Consider the following 5949-nt stretch of genomic DNA (forward strand, 5'->3'; position numbering starts at 1 on the left):
ATGACCACGCAAAAACATCTTTGTACTCGATGAGTGTTTTGATTAACTCCTCCCGAATTTTTGGCTCGAGGTGGACACTTATTTTAGTCTCTCAGACATTGTCTATGTCCCCTAAATTGACAGCCTCTGTGTCATTCAAATTGGGTTTGGGTTTTTCTTCGACGTGAATTAACTCCTTACTAATCTCTTCGAAGGCTTCATCTTCATCCTCATATTCTGATTTGTAACCACAATCTACTTCTTGAACTAACATTTCGGAATCAGATTGATTTTTAAGACTGGGCTGAGGATTCCTTATGCATGACATGTCATTAGAACCAGCGTAAAAAGAACTGTATAGAAAAGAAAAGAAAACAAAAAGGAAAACCATCAGGAATGAAGAAAGGGAAATAGTATTTCATTGAATGATAAAAGATAACAAAGTTTGCACACTCAAACAGACTGAAAATAAAAACAAAACAAAAAACGAAATCTGGATTACAACCCTAGAATAATCCGCACAGACTTAAAGGAAAATCAAAGCAAACTACCAAGACTCCTTCCGAGTAGGGAGAGGAGTAGCCTTCCAATTATTAAGCTTTGTTTTTGGCCTGACAAATTGCACTTCCGCGTTGCTAGAACCCTCTCCAATTTCCACCATATTTACAATGTCGAACAACTTCTCAAATCTTTCAATCAACTCCTTGTCAGGATTAATCGCAGAACTGGGAATTGTTGTCATTGGGTGACCCCTTGTACCAGACTTAACAAATGATCTGGAAAGACGTGGGACCGGCTTTGGAAGGACCCATGCCCTCTGTTTCAATTTTTTGGCTCTTTTTATATCTGCGGCTGTGGGCTTGAATCCCAGACCAAACGTTCCCAAGTTTTCAGGAAGAGACACGGGCTGTATGATGCCTTGCAACGCTGATCCCAAACCCTTCCCTGGTACAAAACCATTCTTCAACATTTCATATGCTACCATGACTGATGCGGCGTTTATCTTCGGATTCGAGATGCATTTCCCTTATGGAACTTTCTCGACCGACATTGCGTACGAAACCTGGTAGACCCATGGTCCCTTGTCGTCTTCCACTTCAATGAAAGGTACAATGGTGCTGTTGTGAGCGCACAAATTATCTTCGCCGTGCACCACTATTTCCTGTCTGTCCCATTCAAACTTGACCATCTGATGGAGTGTTGATGGCACTGCTTTAGCGGCGTGAATCCACGATCGCCCTAACAGCAAATTGTAGGAAACAGCGATATCCAGCACTTGGAATTCCATTGTGAATTCTACTGGACCTACGGTCAGCTCCAACATTATGTCCCCAACTGAGTCTTTGCCTCCGCCGTCAAATCCGCGCACACAGATACTGTTCTTATGGATCCTCTCCTCTTCTACTTTCAGCTTGCTTAGAGTGGAGAGAGGACAAATGTTTGCACTTGAACCATTGTCAACCAATACCCGAGTAACCACGGTGTCCTCGCATTTCACTGTCAGGTAAAGGGCTTTGTTGTGCTCAGTACCCTCTACCGACAATTCATCATCGGAAAAAGCGACTCTGTTTACTTCGAAAATCTTGTTGGCTATCTTTTCCAGATGGTTTACCGAGATCTTGTCGGGAACATGGGCCTTATTCAAGATTCTCATCAGGGATTGGCGGTGTTCATCTGAATGGATTAGCAATGAGAGTAACGAGATCTGAGAGGGCATTTTTCTTAACTGCTCTACAACAGAATAGTCATGCACTTTCATTTTCCTCAAAAATTCCTCTGTCTCTTCTTTAGTTACCGCTTTCTTTACCGGCATTGGATTATCTTTAGCTCTTCTTAATTCCTCGGGAGCGAAACACCTTCCTGAGCGAGTCAAACCTTGCGCTTCACAAACTTCTTCCTTGACTTCTTTCCCCTTGTAGATCACCGTCACCCGTTCATAATTCCAAGGAACAGCCTTGACGTTGATTACTGGAAGCTGAGTTACTGGCTTTATAATAACAGGCTATGTGCAAGCACCCTTCACGACCATAATAGGTTTACTTGCGACCCCTGGCACTACCACTTTAACTTTCTCTGGTTTCACTGCAACAATGCCTGACGACCCTCTTTCGGATACCGCAACTGGCTTATCATCTTCCCCTCTCAACTGGACCACTGATTTCCCACTGATTACTTTTTCCTTTGAGCGGGTTTCGCTGGAACGGATCATCATTACCGTCTGCGAGGGCTTCCTGGGCTCCCCCTCTTTGTGTATCAACTCAATTATGTGTGTCTCATGTTGAGCTGGCAGTGGATTCTGATTGATATTTGGTGCTTCTAGGGCTTGAACCTCGATCCGATGAGTATCAATAAGCTCTTGCACAGATGTTTTTAGTTTCCAACACTTCTCTGTATCATGCCCAGGGACCCCTAAACAGTACTCACAACTCACCGAATGGTCAAGATTTCTAGGGGGAGGATTTGGAATTTTAGGCTCAATTGGATTCAACATGCCCAACTGCCTCAATCTGTGGAAAAGACTGGTATATGATTCCCCCAGTGGAGTGAAAGTTTTTTGCTTCTGTGACCTCTCATTCTTGAGGGCTTGGTTTGGTCGGAAACCTATTCTGGGGGAATTTCTGTAGGCCCTTGGGGGTGGATATGTGTTTTGTGGAGCTGGGTATGGATTTTGTGGAGCTGGCACACGCCATTATGCGTGTGTCGGGGTTTGGGTATAGGCTTGTGCATGATGGACGGAAAGATGGGGATCTGGCGGTGGGTAGTAGTGCTGTGGAGGGCTATATGAAGTGTGGGGGTAATTTTGGTGGTAGGGTCGTGATTGGCTATAGTAGGGTGACGGGCCTCTAGATCCGAACCAAGCTCCGGACTCAATATTCGTGACATCTTCTTTCTTCTTCTTCCCAAGTACACCCCCAGTGCCGCTTTGGATGGCCTGAGTGGTCGCCTTGATCGCTGAATAACTCATGCTTTTGTTGGACTTAAGCCCCTCCTCGACCATGCCTCCCATTTTTACAACCTCATTAAAAGATTTGCCAATTGCGGACACCAGATGACCAAAGTAGGTCGGCTCCAAAGCCTGTAAAAAGTAATCAACCATCTCGCTCTCTTTCATTGGGCGATCTACCCTTGCTGCTTACTCCCTCTACCGGAAACCATATTCTCTAAAGCTTTCACTGTGCTTCTTTTCCAGTTTGGTCAGGGACGGTCGGTCCAGAATGATCTCAAGATTATATTGAAAGTGACAAGCGAATGCTTGGGCCAAATCATCCCATCTGTACCATCTGCTATGATCTTGTCTGGTGTTCCATTCTAACGCCGATCCACTTAAACTTTGGTTGAAATACGCCATCAGTAATTCATCTCTTCCGCCCGCTCCCCTCATCTTGCTACAAAAACCTCTCAGATGGGCCACCGGATCACCGTGTCCGTTGTACAAGTCGAATTTAGGAATTTTGAACCCTGCCGGTAGTTGTACATTTGGGAACAAACACAGGTCTATGTAATCTACACTCACCTGACCTCCTAACCCTCTCATATCCCTAAAGGATTGTTCTATGCTTTTCATTTTTCTGAACATCTCTTCCTGTTCAGGATTTCTTGCCGGTTTTTCTGCTTTCCCCGGTAGGTCTGAGTGTGGATCATGTGGATAGGCTTCAGGCGCTTTGAAGGTAAGCTCCAGGGATAATACTGGTTGTCCTGCGCTTGGAACATAGGTTCACTCGGGGATTTATGGAGTGCAGTTGGTGGAGATGCCACAAAGACAGGGGTGATTGACGGAGGAGGGTATGGAATTGATTTTGGTGGTGGAGCTTGTGGCGTATGAGAAGTAGTTCCATGGTAGTGTTGATAAATGGGAAAACCTGGATCGGTGGCGGGATGATCCGGAGACTGAGCTAATGGTGGGGTAAAAGCAGGGTTAGCAGGGTAAGCTGGCGGTGATTACCCTTTGTACCAGGCCTGGTACATTTCGGCCATCTGTTGCTTAAGCTTGTGCATCTCCTCTTTCATTTTATAGACGTCCAACTCCTCTACCTCAACACTAGTGTCGATATCTGGGATAGACATGATTTCCGGTATTGGTCCCTTTGATCTGGTTTGGTAATGATAATGTGCCAATATCCTCTAAATACTAACTGCTTGAATTCTCTGGACAACAACAACTTTGTTAGTTTTAGAGTTTAACACATATGCAATTACACGTTGGTATGCAATGCACCTAGGCAATTAACCATTTTCTATCATGCATTTGCTTCGGTTGCGTGCGTCATTCCGGCCTCTCATAATTGTGCCCCTTCTTTTAAGCTTCCTTTATTCTATCCTTCTTTATTTATTTTTCATTTTCCCCTTTTCTTTTTAGTGGTGGTCGAATCCTATAGAGATTTCCTACGTATCATGTCCCCGCATGAATCAGACCGTGCGTAGTTCTGGCCTATAAATGCGAAAGCAAAGAGATAATTTTTTGGAAATTTTGATTCTTCATTAATAAACATTCTATTACAAACCAGACGCTTTTGGAAAGGAAAATAACAGACTCGAAACCAAACCAAGTACGAACTCAATAACTTCTGACAGACTCTGATGCGAAAGAAAAAACAGACTCTAACAGACAACAGACTCTAAGAAACAAGAAATGCAGATTCGAACTATGAACACATTAAAGTTTTAAATTTGGGTGCCCGCGGGGCGTCATTCGGCCTCGCCGCGGGCTTAGGTGTAAGGCCCCTTTCCATATGTTCCAATTCATACATGATTTGCTTCACAAATATTATCACCGCCGAGAAGAAAGTAGTGCGGGTCATGTTTTCACACACCCGAGAATCATGTAGATGTTGTTTCTGTAACTGTTGTATTTCCTCTTCCATTAAGGCCATTAGATTATAGAAGTGTTTACTTTCGCTTTCAAAAGCCTTGGCTTATTTAGCTGCCTTGCTCTCTAGGGTGGTTACCTTCCTTTTCAGACCGACAATGATCTTTTCATAATCTTTCCTCGCTTGCTGTAAGTACTGTGTGCGCTCTTTGGTTCTTCTTGCCCATTGTGCCTGGAGTTGTGATATGGTACCTTCAGATTTCTTCAAATCATTCCGGCACTCCCTGATTTCGTTTTTCAACCCTTTTATTAACCGCTCATCCGATCGACTCCTTTATTGGTTGTCAGCATCTATCCTTATTTGTCGGATTTGGGATTTCAGCGCCTCATTTTCTTGGGCCAATTTGTTCTTTTCTCCTTGATCGGCATCAACTTGCAGACTATTTTCAAATTCCAGGTTTCTAATCTGTTGCTTCCGCTTGCCTATTTCTGCCTTGTAACTCTCTTCTTTGGCCAACCATTCCCACTGTTCTTGCGACGCCTTGACGAACTCCTGGAGATGGGGTCTTTTGGATGGCCTCCCAAACTCGATTTCTCTCTTATACCAAGCAAGGTATCCCGGCAAAACTTCACCTTTAGACCGATCACGTACACACGTATTTGCCGTTAAGTATTGACACTCACTCCAAATTTGGCGGACTGCTGCTTCAGGAAATTGTCCATTGGGCCCGATCTCGACTACTTAGCCACTGAGATCTTCATCTTTTGGAACTATTTGGCATCTCCCCAACTGCCTCAAAACTCGATAAGGGGTATAGGGCTGGATACTCCTAAGCCCCATCAAAAGGAAATGGGGTCCAGTGGCTGGCATATATATGATTTTATCCACAGGTAGCCATCCAAATGTCCACTCTATTTGGCTTGCAGTGACAGAACGGAGGTGCGCTGTCCACTATATGACCCCTTCTGGTAAGCTGATTTCGTCAACCCTCGTAGGAAATTCCTCTATGCAAGTTTTCTCCGTCGACCCATAACTCATAAATTGAGGACGAAGACATAGGTGTTTGATCATCCACATCTGCAGCAACGCGTTGCACCCCTCAAAAAAGTCTCCCCCGGCTTTGCAGGTTGTGAGAGCGCGGAAGATTTCAGCTACTATCATG

The sequence above is a fragment of the Nicotiana tabacum genome, chromosome 16 (assembly GCF_000715075.1).
Source record: "Nicotiana tabacum cultivar K326 chromosome 16, ASM71507v2, whole genome shotgun sequence".
Lineage (NCBI taxonomy): Eukaryota > Viridiplantae > Streptophyta > Magnoliopsida > Solanales > Solanaceae > Nicotiana > Nicotiana tabacum.